Raw genomic sequence first — 21,160 nt, 5'->3', positions numbered from 1 at the left:
AAGAGAAACGAGTGTTTGTAAGATTTACATAAAGGTTTTATTGGATTCTTTTGCTTCCATCTATTATTATTATTATTATTATTATTATTATTATTATTATTATTATTATTATTAAAAAAACAACAACACTTCACCTTCTGTGAATTAAGTGCCATCCAAACTGCAACAAAATTCTAGAGAGCAACACTACATCATTATTGCAGAGGAGGAGAAAACAAATGAATGAAAGAATACTGAAACATTGGACATCTTGGTTATTTTCAAAGTGTTGTTGGAGACCTCTTCCAGCTCACCAGACTCATCTTAAACCTCATGGTGGCGTAATGTTTCTTGTTCCAACTATATTTATTTCTGTTTATGAAGCTCTTGCTATGAAACATCTCAAAGCAATTCCGCAATGAAAGCATTAACAATAAAAACTTATATAAAACCATTTCATATATAAAAACAATTTTCACATCTCAAAACAATTTCAAATCCAACACAGATATGGACTGGGGGGTGATAATATCTACCTAAGAGCCTTATTGAAAAAGGAAGAACACTTGTATTTAACACATTTGTTGATGGCCCAATCAACAAAGTCCTCTGGGCAGTTCACATGGAGTTCATTAAAACATGAATTAAAAATGCAATATTTAAAAAAAATAAAAATTCCATGCCTAAAAAACAGAACAAGTAGCCTAGTAGCATTTTGAAACTCGGGGGGGGGGGATTTGTTCTCATGACATAAAACATTGTTCTAAATGTTCATGGAGGAAGAGGAGGTCTTCTCCAGGCTCTGAAAGGCACCAGGTGGATCTGACTGGGATGGTATTTCACAATCAGAGCATCACCAGGGCACATCCACAGCCTATACAGAATTATAGGAAAATGACTGTTGTATATTTAATCCTGCTGTAGGAGAAGGCCTTGTAGATAAGCACAGTGGACAGGTTGTGTGTCCACAGCAGTGACTGGAGGAGGAATGGCCACTGAGAGGAGTGCAGAAAGAAGAAAGGCCATGGTGCACCTGTAGCAGAAAAATCAGGTGCCTTCATTTGCCCCACCTGTGATAAAACACGTTTCTCCAGTATTGGTCCCTACAGCCACATCAGGCGCTGTAACTCTCCAGTGCTTTGACTTTACCTCCAGTGGTGCCCTCTTCCATTGGCTCCGAAGACAGACAGAGGACAACAGCAACAATAAGATTTATGATTGTGATGACGCCACGCTTCATTTAGACCTGGCTGCACAGTGTGCTACCAAATCAGGTAGGTCTTTCTGCCATAGCCTTTGGTAATCTGGAGTCTTACATTTTGGATGGCAACTCCCATCAACTCCACTCTGGCCTGGAAGGCACCAGGTTGGCAAATACTGTCTTACTGTGATAGGAAAGATGGATGAAGACCCTTGTCCTATATGATTGGTTTGTTCTAATTTCATGACTACCATCACTGCAGACAGTCTAAGTGTCCTATTTTCCAGGAACAGTCCTGGATTTACAGAAGCCATCCTGGTTTCTGATTTGATTCCAGAATGTCCCGCTTTTCCTTAGGATGACCTTATTTTCATCAGAGAAATGTTGGAGGATATGGTAGGATGTCCCTATTTTCATCAGGAAAATGTTGGTAAGTTTGTCACTGCCTTATTGGTAATTCACTTGCAAAATAGGGAAGGGGAGCATTAAGGAGTCAATAAAAATTAAAACGTCACCTGATGTGATTGCAAGATGAGGCAACATAACACTATCATGAGTGACTGGTGAACTGCAATCTTTCACCGCCTTTTGTCGGCAAAACTTCAGTAAAAAACTTAATAGTTTGTTGGTTTTTTATTTTTATTGGAATTTGTTAACATACTGTATATTTTTGGATCTATTGATCTGGGCCAGCGTAGACCATAATATTAATAATAAAAGAGAAAAGAAAACGGTCAGAAATATTAATAACAAAGAGAAGCTATTTTGAGAAAGAAAGGTGTGTTAGTCTGCTGTAAGAAAGATAACAATGAGTCTTGGGGCACCTTTAAAGACTAACAAATGCACAATGGCGCAGACCTTTGTGGACCCCAGCCCTCATCATCAAATGCACAAAGTATAATACTGAATTGGGAAACATTTGATGGGGAGGCTTAATATATAAGGGTGAGTTCAGAGGGGAAGGAAATGCAAAAAGCCTACTTATACAAAACAGAAACTCACTGTGTTAATAAATCATGTTTCAGAAGACATGTGCTTGCAGTGTACACCCAAATAAATGGTGTTTGCACGGTACATCAGAATAGTGATATGACATGTACCTCTAATCAAGACACACTTAAGAAACGAGGAACTTCTCTGGAGAAACATTCAGTAACCTTAAAAGTGGGCTCAGAGCAGGCTGTACCACTAGGGAGAGAACAGATTTTGCCTCAGGCGGCAAATGCTGTTGGAGAGAGCAAAGGCAATGTGGACCTGTGTGAGAAGTTAGCTCTGCCTTGCTTCATCTAAGCTGACCTGCCAGCCTCAGGTACATTGGGGAATGCTGTCCTGCGCCCAGTACTGAAATAAGATTCATCTCCCAGTCTAGGGATTTCTGTATATATAATAGGTGGAGAGTTTACAACCTTTTCTTTCAACTCATGCGGCAAAATGTACTGGGCCAGCCCTGAACGGACTTGCCACAGATTCACGACCAGGATACCTGAATAACAAATTCTGATGGAAGAATTTCTCCACTCAGGTCATTGTGGGGTGGGGTCTCCATGTCTCACTGCGTTTTACTTGGTGGGTACATGGATGGGGGGCCCCTTCAAGACGGTGTTCATACTGGAGCCTAGGACTCCTCGCCCTCAAAATCTGTTTAGTCATGCCAATACATCAGTTTCAATGAGCCTATGTGCTTGACTGAGTTTTCGATGCAATCTCTGTTTTTCTCTGCTGGTGTAAGTTTTATATATTGCATTTTAAATTATGTTGATGCAATGGAAATATGAGGCATACATGTATTCCATAAATACAGTGGTACCTCGGGTTAAGAACTTAATTCATTCTAGAGCTCCATTCTTAACCTGAAACTGTTCTTAACCTGAGGTACCACTTTAGCTAATGAGGTCTCCCGCTGCCGCCGTGCTGCCGCCACACGATTTCTGTTCTCACCCTGGAGCAAAGTTCTTAACCCGAGGTACTATTTCTGGGTTAGCGGAGTCTGTAACCTGAAGCGTCTGTAATCTGAAGCATCTCTAACCTGAGGTACCACTGTAATAGATAATATAGTTGGCATATTTTTGTCCAAATAGATAGGCCCAGTACCTCTTAAGTATCAATCATTGTGAAGGACATCCTGCATTGTTTTATATTTGTATTATATATGTATTATATATGTATTAGATTACTGGACATCTACAAAATTCTCATCTTCACCTCTAATTTCTCAGTTCAAGAAGAGACACTCCTTTTTACCAAACCATGATACCATTGGGTATCATGTACTGTCCTGGGATCAAGCTTGTTGGCCAATGTTCCACGGCAACCCTAAGCCAATGGAGTAGACCTCAAAATGGACGAAACACCAGGTCCTTGTAACTATAGGATTAAAAATTACAGGCCATTCAGGGGAAAGAAGACTCACCTAGTAATCTTCTCAAAATCCTGGCAAATATTTTTCTGAGCTTTATCTGATGCCCTGATATATGCCAAATGCAAACCATTCAGGGATAATCACTCTGTGTCATGGTGGATGTTCTGTTAGGACATCACAGGTAAGAATGGAATCTGCCTTATACTGAGACAGATCACACCATTGGTTCATGTAGCTCACTATTCCCTACACTGAAAGGCTGTTGACCCTCAGACCTTCGTACATGGTCTCCCTGCATGCACATTAGCCTGGAGATGATGGGGATTAAACCTGAGAACATCTGCCACCACTGCCTGTCCTATTTTCCAGAGCTATTTTCCCTTTCTTTCTGACCTCTTCCTCCTCACCCTAACGTTGAAAGAGCATCTTAGGCTCTGAACCCAGTTTTCTTATGTTCCTAACCCTGAATGCACTTTGTATGGAGCCCATTAAACCTATTCCGTTGACCTGTCTCAGACCCCTGTCTATATCAGCTTGGCTTCTAGTCTCAGGGTTCTGCTTCCATTTTCCAAATCTGGCAGGCAGTAAAATGTGCAGTTGGCTCCAACATGTGGTAGTCACTTGCTCTGCTCTGGAAGGTACACACTGTTGTACTGTCTGGGATGTGTTATAATATATTCTTGAGTACTGTGTATACCTACCCTCAGAATAACTTGGATAATTATTGTTTTCAATGAAAACCAAGGTATTTTCTCTCTCTCTGCAATCTATTTTTAAAGAAAGAGAGAAGGATATGCAAAGCTAACAGAACATACGCACCTACCATGTAATTATATACTCTTTATTACTTTTCCCCTCCTCTCCCACCTTTCCTTTCGTAGTCTCTAATTGTTCTTTATCCTGTAGCTTTATACTGCCTTATAAGTTTTAGATTGTGGTTGTCACAGAAGTTACAGCAGTGCATGTCAAAAACAGGAAAGAGACTTGGTGTTATTTTTTTATTTGTTGTATTTAGGAGACACCTCATAAAATAAATTCTCTAGACGCCCCACAAAGATAAAAAAGAAGGAGGGGAAAGAACATACACAATAAAGCCATGCTACAGGGGGGGAAACTGCAATAAGCTCAGGAGACGATCAGTGGAAAAAACCCAAATACAAAACGAGTGCATTAAAAAATGCCATACACAGCACAGGAATGCAACAGCCATACACTAAACTCTCCAAAGGTATCACAGGGACTTAAAACCTGATATTCAAGAACAGAAATGTCTTAACCTGGCACTGAAGGGACAACAATGTGGGTACTAGGTGAGCTTCTCTAGGGATAGCATTGTTAGGATTTTTGCTCCATGTCTGCAGTCATGAGATTGTTGTCTATCACATGACGGTATATGTTTTCATTCTACAGTGTGGGAAGTGACGGAGACAGAATGTTTTAGTGTTACTGTGTTCCGTGATGTGGGATATTGTCCTTTGTTTTCTCTCTCTGCTGTCTGATGAGAAAGAGGAAGGAGCTAAGTCAGAATGCTCCAAGTATAGTATATGTAAATAAAAGTAGATTAGCCAAAATGCTGTGCTACTGTGCTGGTCCCGGGGGAAAGGTTACCGGGAGGCGAGGTCAGGGTCCTGGGTCGAGGGTCTGAAGATTGCCCTCCAAGGCGGAGCGGGGTCCGAAGCGAGGAGCCGGGCAAGGACAGGAACTCTGAAGGTGCAGGTCTGGGTACTGGCCGAAACAGCTCTTCAACGACGTTGCTCCCGCAACCTGGGACTGGGCTGACTGGCCTTTATCTTCTCTGAGGCCAGGGGCAGTCCCGGCCCCCAGGAGACCCGCCTCTCCTGGCCTTAAGGCGAGCACTCCTCCTGGGAGAAACCAGTTCCCTCCGCCTCTCTGCCCTGAGCCCCTGCAGCTCAGGAGAGGCTGGAGGGTTACTGAACCCAGGGGAAGACTCACCTTCCCCTGACAGGGCTGGGAGAGGAGCACCTGTAGGCACTGTGTCCTCAATCACCTCCGGAGCCAGAGTGGATTCACCTGGTGCCTGCTCCTGAGGATCCGGCACAGGTGCAGGCACTTCAGATCCAAGGCCCTGCCCAGCTCAGCCGGCCCTGGAGGCGGGGACTCCTGTGCAGGCTGGGGTTCCTCCGGTTCAGCCTCTGAATCGGACTCCCAGGCCATCACAGCTACTGAGTTCTGTTACACAAACTGCCAATACTCTGCAGGATCGTAAGTGTGCTGATGCTTCTTGGTATCAATTGCTGTGATGTTCGGGCTGAAGAAAGCTTTTGAAGCTCCCGAATGACCAGGAGGGAGAGAACTTGCCACTTGGGCATGTGTCCCTACCAGGGTCCTACACAAGAGTAGGACGATCCTAACAAGCATTTCATAGGAGGCAGCCTAAATGGTCCTTCTCTCTCTTGGCAACCCTCTGAGTTTAAGAACATAATAATATAAGAAAAGCCAACTGCCCATCTAGTCGAGCATCTTACTCCTACAGCAACCACCCAGATGCCTCTAGGAAACCCTCAAACAGGGCCCTAGCGCAAGAGCAATCTCTTTTCCTGTCGTCTCCAGCACCTGGCATGCTATGAGAATAGGATGCTGGTCTAGATGGTCCATTGACTTTTCTTATGTTCTGAAGCTCAGACAGTGACCAATCTGAAACCTCGGAGTCAGTAAGGCTTCAGTTTGAGAGGGCACATGAAGGACTCTCTGTGAACAGGAACCAAATGCCTACCTAAATTCCTGGCATTCCTGCTGCTGAACTGATGTTCCCAAAATACTTTTCAGATGGGATTCAGCAGAAGAAATACAACCATGTTCATCATCACTGTTGTTTTGATTGCTTCCATTATACCACTTGGTATGGCACTGGGTTAGTTGATCAAGCAGCTTGTGCAGTCTACTGGCGAGCCCCCAAAGTGAGCAGCATCTGCCTGCCCTCTGTACCCCCAGAGGTAGCCCGCCCTGTTAAATGTGAGCCGGGAGGTATCCTTCCTTACATTTCCACAGTGGCATCTGGCCCCGTGGCAGGAAGGTAGCTTTCACATCCAGTGGCGTAGCGTGGGGGTGCAGGGGGGCCGGCCGCACCGGGCGCAACATCTGGGGGTTAGGGTTAGGGGGCACAAATCCACGGGTTGGGGGCGCAAATTACTTGCCTTGCCCCGGGTGCTGACAACCCACGCTACGCCACTGTTCACACCACTGTGAAAGTACAGTTTGCATGCATCTTGCTGACAAACATCCTCAGCATCATCACATCAACTGTAGCAGCAACAAAATCAGATCGATCATTACAGGTATTCATATTAAGTGGTGAAGAAGGCAAGAGAAGGCAATGAAGAATGCTAAGACTTCTGCAAAAATACCCATGATAAAGGGGGGAAATTGAAAATGATGCTAAGGAGTAGCAGTAGTGAGAACAGCAATAGACAGCATTTTTTCAAAATGTGAAAGATTTGTAATTACAGTGGTACCTTGGTTTAACAACAGATTAGTTTATGAGCAACTTGGATTATACTGCAAACCTGGGAGTAGGTGTTTTGGTTTGTGAACTTTGCCTTGGAAGCACAACATGTTTCGCTTCCTGTTGAGTGTGTTCCATTTGTAAATTGAGTCCCCCACTGCTGTGGGAAAGTACGCCTTGGTTCAAGCACGCTTTGGTTTAAGAATGGACTTCCGGAATGGATTAAGTTCATAAACCAAGGTACCACTGTAGTGTAAAAAGAAAACACTGGCAGTGGGAGAATAATTGCGGACATTCTCAGGGGGTGTTACTGGATATCAGCTTCTTCCTCCATGGCCTAAGGGCTCATCCACACCTTTGCTTGTTCTGTGTCTAGAAAGCATGGGTCTGCATGGCTTTCACCTTGTCTCGCTCCTTTCCCAGGAAAAATCAGGTCTTTAGTGCTAAATCAGAGGAGACATCAATCCGGAAAAAACTTGAATTGCCCGGCAAGAATGTTACTTGCCCCAAAATGGAAAGAAGTACCAATGAAAGAAAAATGGATCTAAAAGCTTATGGAAAATGTAGAAATGGTGAAACTTACCAGAAAAATAAGAAATCAAGATAACAGACATTTTATAAAAGAATGGAAATGGTTTATTGAATATTTACAAACAAACTGTAAGCAAATAAGAACATTGGCAGGATTATTGTAATAATCTGCAGTTTTATAAGAGCATACATTTAAAGTAGATGAATAAATGATTAAGTTAAGTTACGGTAATTTGGAACATGCAGAAAATGAAGAAAAAAAAGGAATCGCAGGAAGAGGGGGAGGGAAGTCGAGTTTCAAAATGTTAAAATGATTGTAAAATTGTTGAAATGTATAAAATTGAAAATCATAAATAAAAATTATAAAAAGAAAAAAAGAAGAAGAAAACTTGAATTGCCTGGGGTTTACCAGGGTAGCAGTGTTGGAAAGTAGTGTTCCAACTATATAACTCAACAGGGAAAAGAATGGGGCAAACTATAATTTGGCTCCCTTCCTCATTACCTGTCTCAGTTAGCATCAGTTGCCACCGTTTAGCCATAGAAAAGACCTAGATATAAACCTCGGGTTTTATTTATTTTTTAATAGAAAGGCCTGGTTAGTATTTATCAAAATTGGTTTTGCTATAGAAATGCTGAGGTGAGGAGTAGCAGCCTCAGCAAAAACGCAGCTATATCTCTGCATCGGTGATAGATGACCCAGTCTAATAAAAGATCTTGACTTGCGTGTATGTTAACAATTAATGGGATGTATCATACACTGTATATGGGAGGTAATAAAGAGGCGCAAATGAGAATTACACTGGTTAATTGGTGTCATTAATGGCTCTTTTGTTTTGCTGGAATAGCAGTATCTTATTCTGAAGATGTCGCAGAGCTGGCTGCAGCCATCGAGCTAAAAGTGCACAGGACTCAGAAATGCCACTTTAACCGTAAATTCACTTTCAAGGAAATCTCTTGACACAAGGCCTTCCATTAGAATTTAGCATTAACTCCTTTCCGGCTTTGTGTATGCTTAAAAAAACATTTGGCAAATTATCTACCATTTGGATCCTTCCTTGCCTGCTCATTACACAGCAGCAGGTCATATGCAGCCAATTACGCTGCAACACCGTTTGTCGAGAAATGTCTCAATCTTCCATTGTGCAAATAAATACTTAAGATGTGGTGCAACGTTACAGGCTATGACACAATTCTGGCGCTTTGGTTGTTAACCTGGCATTTGCAGAAAGTTTTATTGACCCAAATACTGTTTCAGTGGGGATGAATGTAAGGTCAAAAAAGATTGCCCCATTTTCTCCCAAAATACATTCTGTCCGCCCCTCCCCCTCACACACCTGGGATGCAAGTGATGGGGGGACACTTTACCCTCTTCCGGGGGTGCTTGTGGTTCAGCTAGTGGTACAAACCCATTACAGTGGTACCTCAGGTTACAGACGCTTCAGGTTACAGATGCTTCAGGTTACAGACTCCGCTAACCTGGAAGTAGTACCTCAGGTTAAGAACTTTACCTCAGGATGAGAACAGAAATCGCGCGGCGGCCCGGCAGCAGCGGGAGGCCCCATTAGCTAAAGTGGTACCTCAGGTTAAGAACAGTTTCAGGTTAAGAACGGACCTCCAGAATGAATTAAGTTCTTAACCCGAGGTACCACTCTACAGTTACAAACTCCTCAGGTTACAAACGCTTCAGGTTACAAACTCCGCTAACCTGGAAGAGTTACCTCGAGTTGAGAACTTTGCCCCAGGATGAGAATGGGAATCATGTGCCGGCGGTACAGTGGCAGCAAGAGGCCCCATTAGCGAAAGCACGCCTCTAGTTAAGAACAGTTTCAGGTTCAGAACAGACCTCCAGAACCAATTAAGTTTGTAACTAGAGGTACCACTGTGCAATTGGAGGATGGGGAGTCAGGCTAAATTGAAGATCATGCAACCAGGTGCTGCTGCTAAGATTGCGATGCTCCAGAACATACCTGAACAAGTGAGTTAGGTGCCTGGTCTCTAGAATCCATAGCAGAACTCACACTCAATCCCTGCATCCTTGTGTATAATGAATGCACTGTTGCAATAGCTTCCCTTCTCCAAACAGTGAGATATTCCAGATGTGCAGTGCCTACCCAGGTTCAGATTTATGAGGAAGCTTTTGGAGTTTTGTAATATTTGAGTTTATTTAAAAATATACAGATTGAGCCTAGGTAGAGGCCCAGATTAAACACTCAAACAGTCAACCAGAGCCCATTCTTCCCACATCTAATCTCTATAGAGTGAGCAGCCCAAATTGCTCTTAGCATACAACTCAGCTGTCTCGGTGTCTCTCTTAATCTGCCTTCATACCACTTCAAAACTGCAGCCTGTGCCATTTGTTTCCTTCTCAGGCACCTAGATTATATCATCTTTAGCTGCGGTGGGGAAAGGTCTGCTTCTGCCCCATTCAGAAGACTTAAGGAAGATCGTCTAATGATTAGTTCCCATGGAAACACATCACCAGAATATCCTGGGCTATTAATTCTCCTTTGTCAAATCCAAATCTCTGGCCAGGTATTGCCTCAGGACAACCCACAGTATAGTCCTATTCAGAGGAACCTGATAGAATACATATATGCCATACGGGGATGTCTGGCTATAAATACAAATTAGGCAGTCAGAAATGGAAGGTGCCTAAACAATGGGATCTAAACAAGTTAAAGGACATCAATCATTGCTACCGTTTTTCAGAACAGACAAGGCCTTTATTGGGGTGGGGTGGAAGTGAGGAAAAAGAGGCCTGTATTGCAAGTGCCAGAGAACCATAGCCCCGTCCCCTAAGAGATGTACTCAACAAACGTTTCACATTTCAGTCCCCTTCAAACTGATCATCAACCTATTCATTGACTTTCAAATGCAGGTTTTGAGACCTGCAATAACCTGGAATTTTCATTGTTTCAAGCAATTCGCTTTCTTCTATGGGATTGTGATAAACAAACATCCTTTTGATTTGGATGAACAATGTTCTCTGTTTCACTTACTGGTGTGACCTTGTTCTGTAAAGGCAGCAGAATGCTGTAATCTGTATCATGAATCATTGTCCTGGCGACGCAGTGAGTCAGAAACTGGTGCCTTAACTTCCGAGCTCCTGGTTCCAGTTGCATGAAGCCACCGTGCCCAGCTAAGCCAAGGGTTGGCTTCATGCGTTGTGGGAGCCTGCGCATTTGCTAATTTTTATTATATCACGTGAACATCAAAAAAATGAAGATCATGGCCACTGGTCCCATCACCTCCTGGCAAATAGAAGGGGGGAAAATGGAGGCAGTGAGAGATTTTACTTTCTTGGGCTCTATGATCACTGCAGATGGCGACAGCAGCCACGAAATTAAGAGACGCCTGCTTCTTGGGAGAAAAGCAATGACAAACCTAGACAGCATCTTAAAAAGCAGAGACATCACCTTGCCAACAAAGGTCCGTATAGTAAAAGCTATGGTTTTCCCAGTAGTGATGTATGGAAGTGAGAGCTGGACTATAAAGAAGGCTGATCGCCAAAGAATTGATGCTTTTGAATTATGGTGCTGGAGGAGACTCTTGAGAGTCCCATGGACTGCAAGAAGATGAAACCTATCCATTCTTAAGGAAATCAGCCCTGAGTGCTCACTGGAAGGACAGATCCTGAAGCTGAGGCTCCAATACTTTGGCCACCTCATGAGAAGAGAAGACTCCCTGGAAAAGACCCTGATGGGAAAGATGGAGGGCACAAGGAGAAGGGGACGACAGAGGACGAGATGGTTGGATAGTGTCTTCGAAGCTACCAGCATGAGTTTGACCAAACTGCGGGAGGCAGTGGAAGACAGAAGTGCCTGGCGTGCTCTCGTCCATGGGGTCATGAAGAGTCCGACACGACTAAACGACTAAACAACAACAACATCATGTGAACCAGGCCACTATCTCATGCAGAAAGACCAGGGTCCAAGCCTTTCTTCTTCAAAGGATCCCAGAAAGCAGAACTGGGAAGAACCCTTTGATTTTGACCTTGAACAGCTGCTCCTAGTCAGTGTTTAGACAGTACTGAGCTTGATGGACCAATGATCTGACTCAGTGTAAGGCAGCAAGCTATGATATGGATGCAATCGCCCCTGCCTTGTGGTCTAATCAAGGATGGACCTAGGGGGTTAATACCAGTGGCTCTACTCTGAGTAACCATTGAACACCACCCAAAGTAGACAGGACTCTTCAAGATGGGCCAATAGACAAGCCTGACATGGATGATTTCTTAGCTTTTGGGGAGGGAAGGATGCTGAGCAGGAAAAACATGGTAGGAGGATATTTTGACCATGACACCATGCAGATGATCCGTGAACGAAGATGTGGCAACAGGCTTGTTATACAGCAACTTTGAATAGCCATGTATCCCGATTACTGTGATGCACATTACTATGCAAAAGTCTTTTTGTTGCTAGAAAGTGGAAAGCCAAATTGCTGAGCCACTTACGAACGTCTCAGTCCCAAAACTATATCATTTAAAGAGAAAAGAAAAGAACTGAATCTACTTTAGCTTCCATTTTTCAAAAGTATTTTTCTTTTTCCTTTTTTTTATTACTGTCCTGCTAATCTCTTGAATAGTTTGGGATGCATTAACAGTACCCTTCATCATTCTAGACATCTTTTACTTTTAAAAAAATAAAAAATCTGAGCACTTCAAGTGCTTTGTTTCTCCTGAACAAGTTGTCTCTTAACAGCAAACAGATGATAGAAAATGCATTTGGAGGATCATCATTTTAAGGGGTTTCCTGAAATGTTTTTAGGGAAGCAATTATAAAAAAAGAAGAGGGTGAAAGAGAATGTGCTTTTCTCAAATGTCTGTGACAGATTCACTTTCTGTTATCTTAGTGCATTCTGAACAATCTTTATCTATCTCTCACTACATTATAAAGAGTTCTTTGGAAAGTAAACGCAAGGAACTTGTAGTGAATGCTATGAAACAGAATGCAGGTCTTTATCATCCCATAGCTGTTTTGATTCATAATCTGAGTCAAATAGGAAAGTGTTTGAATTGAATTATTTAAGGCTGCAGTCCTGTTCTCCTTACCTGGGAGTAAACATCATTGAATTTTATTTATATTATTTAATGACAATTGCATGCTGCTTGATTGCAAGAAAATCTCTGAGTGGTCTACTTAAATATATAACATAACACTGAAACAATAAGTTTGTAATAATAGGTATTTAATAATATTCAAAAGATGATTAAAAACAGCAGCAGTTAAATGAAATAAAGCACATGGAACTGCTACATATTTGGATAGGCCTGCCTAAACAAAAATGTTGTAAGAGTACAGTGAACATGCCTGCCTCATCTCAATTAGCAGGGAGTTTCAAAGGCTGAACTCAGTTGCATTTACTTATAAAGTCAAAGCTAGTACAGTGGTACCTCAGGTTAGAAATCCCTCAGGTTACAAACACTTTGGGTTACAGATTCCGCTAACCCGGAAGTAGTACCTCGGGTTAAGAACTTTGCCCCAGGATGAGAACAGAAATCACGTGCTGGCGGCAGCAGGAGGCCCCCATTAGCTAAAGTGGTACCTCAGGTTAGGAATGGTTTCAGGTTAAGAATGGACCTCTGAAACGAATTAAGTTCATAACCCGAGGTACCACTGTAATGATGATAATGTGGAAGATTATGTTGGGTGGGATGGCACAGATTGGGAGGAACAGAGGAGCTGATTTAGTCTGGGACCGCAGGATGATAAAATAAATGGTGCGGATAAATGATGCTGTTACTTATGTTAAATTCTTACATTACAGTTGGACTGACCCCTTCTCCCCGCAGGGCCAAATGGAATTTTTAAAAATCATTTATTTGTTTTAGTATTTCAAGACTGTAACCTGCCTTTGGTGCCTTGGCAGAATGGTGTAGCAATGTGATAAAGATATAATCATAATACAACTCACATCCTCCTTGACCATAGCCTGTGTTGGCTGAGGCTGATGGGAACTGGAGTTCTACTAAATCCGAAAGACCACAGATCACCCCATCCCCACATCAGTCCTTCAAAATCATCATTAAGCAACTTGGCAAGCTTGTGGAATGCCTTTCCCAGTACCCAGACTAAATCCTCTGCAGACTTAAAATGTAGCCTTGTCTAGAGCAGATGGAAGAGGCAAATACATTTAGGAGATCCTTGATTTATTTCCCTCTCTGTTTCTGTACTTGAATTCTCCTACTAATGCAAATGGGAATTGTACGGATACAGAGAGGCTATGATGTGCCTGTATAAAATCCAGGTAATAGAGTTATCAGCATCCTCTCTAGATAGGTCTGAGTGCCCGTAATGAGGAGAAGCTCACATATTTGATCGTATGCAGATTAGTTCTGTTTCAAAATAAAGAACATCCAACTGCATAAGGCTGGGGGGGGGAGGGGAAGGGGAGAACACTTGTCAAGATGAAATGGTGCTTTGTAGCTATACAAGTGGAGCAAAAGCAGTGTTTGTGCCAATGTACTTTTAATGGCCTGGCTCTGTGGTGGGCCAAAGATGCCTGTGCTATTAGCCTCACATACAAAGCAATGGTACCTATAGATGTCTCCAATTGCGCAGATATCTTATATATCTGAGCATCACTCTCAGATCAGTGGTTGGACCACCCTTTGTTGTGACCTCTAGGATAATCCAGGAACAGGTACAAAAATGGTATTATACACAGGTAAGGTTGATGTTGGGATATGAGTACTACGCAGCTGCAAACAAGCAGCTCGATGTTTCCATCACATGATGTGGCTAGCCCTGGGAAAGGGTGTACCAGGCAGTTCACAGGGCAGTTCACAGGGATTTGTTCTTTGTGTAATATGAGACCTTCCTGTTGCTTTTGTGAAGGAAGTCTGTCTCGGTTGCTCGGAGGAGACTGAACTGAACGGACATGTTTTGTACAGTTGTACAGTCAGAAATAAACCGTAGATGAAACAGACTTTCTGACTTTCTTCTTTCTCCTGCTGGTATGCAAGGACAAAGAGGGTGTGCATCTTCCACGCAGGGAGATGTCGCCTATCAAGATCTTCCTGGACTGCCGTGATGCCAGCCAGGGTAGGTCACCGGCAAACATGCCCTGGAGCCTGGGAGAGGGGCCAGCCTCTCCCGAGGGGGCAATGTTTTCCAACAGTTATATCAATCTGGAAGTAAGAATTGCTGAAGGAAATGTGGAGTGATGGGACCGTACAGTCATATGTGGTGGGATTGTCCATTATTTAATGAATTTTGGGAACAGATTGGTTCCCAATAACCTGGGAAATATCGGGACTTGTGGGAAGGAATGTGGAAATAACTAAATTAATGGCTCTTATTACCCTGAGTAGTGCCGAGTTAAAAACAAAAGAGGAATGCAGATGGGTAAAATTGATGATAATTGCAGCTAGACAGCTTATAGCAAGTAATTGGAAAAATGCAGAAGAGCTAGGGGTGAAACAATGGAGGAAAAGATTGGTTTGAGAAGATATTGAATTATTTGGGTAGGTTTGAACAATTTGAGGCAATTAAAATGTTAAAAGTTAAATAAACCCTGTGGAGGGAGAAGTGTTAAGGTATATAGAAGTGTACATATGGTTGATTCAAAAATGTTATTATTGAATATTATTGAATTTGTATATTATTGAATATTGTATACCCAATGTATCAGCCGCATGGGGGTTTTCACTGTTTGCGTTTTGGTGGTTGGTAATATGTGTATATATATATTTGTTGTCTGTGTGTGTGTGTGTGTGTGTGTGTGTGTGTGTGTATATATATAATCAGTGGATCAGTGGTTGGTACTACTGTTAAGTAAAGCAGTGAGTCTCAGGTGCTCAAGCAGCAAGTACCTGGAGCAGAGAAAGAGGCATGTGATACAAAGAGCAGAAGCAAGCACCAGGCTGGTAGGTGATCAGTCAAGGACTATTGTGACAGAGAATGAGCCTGGTGGTCTCCCAAACTGAGGTACTGCAGCTGATCTCAGAGCATTATAGAAGTAAGCAGTAAGTGATTGGCTGTCAGGCACCACATGATTCTAATGAGTATTCTATTGATATCCCAGTTCAAAGTCTCTGCAGTTCTCTCCTCCAACCAGCAACCCTACTAGCACAGAGTAGGATATTTTAGAGAAAGTGCCATGGGCACCAGTTACAAAAATGGCTGCCATGGGGGTATGCCAGTTAACATAAAATGGCAGACAGAACAAAATGGTGCAGGGATGATTGGCCATATACGGTCCCATCAATTGGGTAAAGGTACCTACATCAGCCAGCACAGCACACAGTTGCAGAGATTCTCTGGGGGAATTTTTTCAAAATCAGGGGGCCACCACTGAGAAGCCCTCCACCTAGGAATAACACTTGCAGTATAATGGTGAATTTTGGACACAAGAGAGAGCTAAAAAAATTGGATTATTATAAAAGATGCAGGAGGAAATGATTATCAACAGGACCCAGGAGGTCCAGGAAATTCTTTGGAATCTTGTTTCTATGTTGTATGTTGGGTATGTGACTGTAAAATTTTAATTTGAAAAACCAAGTGTGTGTGTGTGTGTGTGTGTGTGAGAGAGAGAGAGAGAGAGAGCCCCCACCTATGAGCTTGATCATTGATGTTTTTCAGTTATACACAGGGATAAAGTGTGATATGCATTTCTTTTGACACCAAGTTCCTAAACCATGCAGGACTTTGCCCGGCAAAACCAGCACTTAGAACTGAGCTCAATGAGCTCTTCAAGGACTCTGCCCTCTCTTCTTAGGTTCTTTTAATTTAAACCAGGCAGACTAGACAGCCTTCAAATCAGCAGAGGAAGGGGACTTCAGGCCCAGAGGTTGAATGTGGCCCTCAGCCTCTCAACTTGGCCCTAGGAACTCTTCCAGGGCACATCCCTTACCAACCTTGCTGTATATATTGAGTGGTTTTGCTTGGCTGGAATTTGTCCTTGAACATTGGTAATGCTTCTTTTGCCTGAATGGAGCATGGGGGCGGGGGGTACGTCAATGTGTGTCAATGCTAGCCTACTGTAGGCTAGCATTGGCTCTGCCCACTTTAGGCTGCAAAGAAGGAAATGAGATCCTAGGTTCAGTACCTCAGAAACAGATGGTGCCTTCATACAGAGGAGTGTCCTTTGTACATTTCTTTTATTTATTATGCAATTATTGGATTTATATGCCACCCTTCATGAAAAGATGTCAGGTTCACAAGATAAAAATATAAGATGAAAACACAAATAAATAGTCCAAACAGAAACAACGAAATTACAGTCATACCTTGGGTTAAATACGCTTCAGGTTGCGTTTTTTTGGGTTATGGACCGCCAAAACCCGGAAGTACCGGAATGGGTTACTTCCGGGTTTCAGCGGTCGCGCACGTGCAGAAGCGCTAAATTGTGCTTTGCTCATGCGCAGAAGCGCCGAATCGCAACCCGCGTGTGTGCAGACGCACCGCTGTGGGTTGCGGATGCTGTGGGTTGTGAATGTGCATCCCGCACAGATCACGTTCGCAACCTGAGCGTCCACTGTATAACTCCCCCTCACACAAACACATTTAAAAAGCTGTATCATATTATTCAGTGAAAGGTCTGGTTGAAGAGGAAAGTTTTTCGCTTGGCCTGACAATTTTGGCAGGAAATCATGTTCATCTAGCACTGTACAGTACAAGATCCAATTGTGGATATCTTTGCAGAAGAGGGGGTCCCAGCAACTGCTTTTTGTTAGGGCAGCGGTTCTCAAACTTTTTCCTCTGGGTGGGCTGCACTTTCGGGATAAGAATGTGCTCGCGCCACACCAAATTCTTTATTGATAACAATAGAAAACAAAGAGAAACAACTTATAACTCAGAACACCACTACTTTATAATAAGATCATGGGACATCCAGAAAGTATCAAACAATGCGGCTACATAAGAACACAAATCATTCCAAAAATATAATATTGATTGTCCTTCCTTGAATCTTTCTGCCACATTTGCAGTCCTCTCCTGCCACACAACAGTGTGGTGCACAAACACCCTTTGAGAACCACTGTGTTGAGGTTGTTACTAGTCTCAAGGTCTTCAGTATCAGAAGTTCAGGTGTCCAGTAGTGAGGCATTTCTGGTAGCATTTCTGAGTTGGGTCTCATTATTTTGGAACCCACCCCCATCACAGAGACTCATCAAAGCCCAATCTTGACTATTTTCCCAACGTATTTGAACAAACTCATATTATGGCTCATTTTACAGCTTAGCAGCGGTCTTCATGCTGCTTTCTTAGAGCTGGGACGTTACTAAGAAATGTATCAGGAATTCTTCAGGCTTTATGGCCAACATGCAAAGATTGGTTCCTCGGTGGGCAAATTGATGTGGAAAAAGCTCCACATCAAGTTTGGACGAATGGAAACCACAGTGATAGATGAAAGGCTTTTTATTGCCTATTAAATTTTTACTTATTTTAATGAGATACTTTCTATTTGCTTTATAATCTGCAATTTTACCTGCCCAGCGCCGTTGTGAAGGGCTAGAATGTAGCTTCAAATAAACATGCATTTTATTCCACTGCTAACCAACCATTCCATACTTTCCTTCCACCCCCACCCCCCCAATCCCCTGCTGTCTGGAATAGCACACAGATAGAAGAAAAATGGCTTAAAAACATATTTCTTTCTGCCCTCGTTTCTGATTTCAGCAACAAACGATCAAGCCTTAATTGTGTACTGCATCACTCCTCTGCCCAACATATAACTTGGTTGCAAACAGATAGAAGAGGCATCTGATTGATTTAATCTCCTTGCATTTCTATTTTTATTGAGTTTTATTTTTAAACATAAAATATCTTTAAAAAGTAGTTTTATGATTTAGCCTTTATGAAAGACTAGCTTTTTAAGAGAATTGTAATTTTTTTAAGGGTATTTCGCTTCTATGAGTTATTTCTTGTAGATTCACATAATGACATTATAAATCTTTCTGTGCAGGCAATTACTAAGGCAGAAATGGCCTATTCCCCATTGGCTTTTAGGCTCAGCTTACTGACATATTACAAGCAGGCTTACCATGGTCATTAAAAACTGATCTGGGATTTATTGTGCCTCTTTAAACTCTCAGTACTTTGAAAAGTATTGAACAGAAAGGAATACAAGGTGAAGTTACAAAGAGATCCAACAAGGCAATCAAGGAGAAAATAGACTTAATTTATCCCACCAGGCCCTTCCAAAAAAAGAAACTCCAACCCTACTACAAAAAAAATATTTGAAATTAAAATCTGGGTCTCTCCTAAAGGAAAAAAACATGCAATAGGTCTAGTCATAATGAACAGAATTGCTCCTAAAGAGGTTATGCAATTTAGAGGACATCCGTTTCAAAACTACAGCAAAATCTTGCAAAATATGTAGCACAATGTTCCCTTTCCCCCCATGGAATTTACACCAAATAAGTTAAAGTCTTGCCTTGTCAAGATAACTAAGACAAGCAAGACAGGCAGAGACAAATAAAATATTTTTAAAAAATATGCTAATGGATGGTCTGAGCACTGCATGTGATAACTATGTCTGCAATCCTGGGGACTTGAGTGAGCCCCAGTGTGTTCAGCAAGGCTTGCGTAGATATATGCACAAGGCTGTGCTGTAAGATGAGGAAAAGGTCTGGGTCATTTGGGGGGGGGGAATCACAGATGAGTTGAAGATTACAGCAGCATGCCTTGGATTTCACCTGGAAGGATGCGTGCGGGATTGGTAAATATACTAAATCTTTGTGTATGCATTTTTCTATACCACTTGAGATAAAAATCATCAGCTGGAATCTTCCTACCCCGTTTTCTCACAGGACAAGAGATCTGGTGACCACAGAAATATTGTGATGAAGGTCTCACTTGGTCAACACCCTGAATCGCTGGTGAATTCAGGGATTATTATTCCAAGATAGCTGGTCGTGGAAACAGGCTCAGAGCAACACACACGTAATTAGAAAAGGAAAGGAAAGAAGGCAACAGTAGCATCAATAGAGATTCTCTTTCTGCTCTCTAGTTCATGCAGAAAAGCAAGAGGCATTGGTTTGTGGAGGTTCAAGGATAATAAGAGAAGAATCTGAGCAAACGCCACAGTTTATTATTTATATTTATTTAACAAAATGTATATGCCACTTGATTTTAGGAAAAGCTCTAAGCCAGGGGTCAGCAAACCTTTTCAGCAGGGGACCAGTCCACTGTCCCTCAGACATTGTGGGGGGGCCGGACTATATTTTTGGGGGGAGGGGAATGAATGAATTCCTATGCCCCACAAATAACCCAGAGATGTATTTTAAATAAAAGGACACATTCTACTCATGTAAAAACACCAGGCAGGCCCCACAAATAACCCAGAGATGCATTTTAAATAAAAGGACACATTCTACTCATGTAAAAACACGCTGATTCCCGGACCGTCCACGGGCTGGATTGAGAAGGCGATTGGGCCAGATGCGGCCCCCGGGCCTTAGTTTGCCTACCCATGCTCTAAGCAGTTCACAAGAAATATTAAAAATTGGTCCCCACTGGTTAGGGGTCTGTTTGTTTGCTGAAGTGATAAAAGTTTGTATTCTTACCATGAGATGAGCAGTGGCACTTCTCACTATTGTTACTGGCACTTGCCATAGGCTCAAAAATCCCAATTAGAATTAAGAGCATTATTTTCAAATATATTGCCTGGCAAATGATACCCCCCCATGCACCCAGCCCCTCCAAGACCCTCAAGAGAATTCTAGGGTGGTGTGTCTGTCTCTGGGCAAAATACATATGCCCCACACCAAGGGGTGTGAGGTTTCTGAAGCTTTTTCATCAATCCAGCCTCCTGGACCCAGTTGGGTCCCACATATGAAAACAAGGAGGATGTGGGTTTCCTACAGATGCTCTTTAGAATGCCGGATCTTTGGCATCTAGTGGAAAGCATATTTTAATGAATTCATTATGTCTAAGGATGGGTGAACCTGACAATTTTTCTTCCACTCAGTCTCTCATTGTTTGAACCTTAAATTCATTTACCCCCATTTCCACATCAGTTTCCATAAAAAAATAAAAACAAAAAGCTCGAGAAAATTCACCAGCATTTTAATGTGAATTTCTCCTAATATATGCACTTTGGTATTCTATTTTTTGAGGGGAGAGTGTCTAATATGCACATTCTTTACAATATATAATGTGATTTTGTATGGTATTTTCACATTTCACATCTCTATGCACCGTCTACCCTGATGCATGCATTTTTGTCTGCAGTGCAAAATTCAGAGAACTGCAAATTTTGAAGAATGGCAACGTTTTGGTTTGAAAGTTTTTGGAAACTGTAAATCAGGTTGGAGCATCTTTAAATGCAAACTGAATCAAATTTCTCCCGCATCCCTTATTACATTTATGGCCCACTCTGCTGGAAACCATCCAAGTCCTGTTCAAGTAGTTTATGGGGCAAACGTATTTAACTTCAGCAGTAGAATGCCTTCAGACCATTCTGTGAACCGATCAGCCTCCAACTAAGATGTTCCATATTCTGATGATAAACTGTATTGTAGGAGGTTGGATTAGGTGGTCCTCAGTGTCCCTTCCAACTCTGCAATTCTATGGGTCTATGGAAGTTTCTTCACACAGCTTTCCATAAGTAACGGCTAAGCTAAGTTGCTTGGTAACTTGTAAAATACTTCTCAGAAACTCAGCTCATTGCATGGAGAGGA

This window comes from Podarcis melisellensis, assembly GCF_964234715.1.
Source record: "Podarcis melisellensis genome assembly, chromosome: 6".
Classification (NCBI taxonomy): Eukaryota; Metazoa; Chordata; class Lepidosauria; order Squamata; family Lacertidae; genus Podarcis; species Podarcis melisellensis.
Note: the sequence above shows the minus strand (reverse complement) of the source record.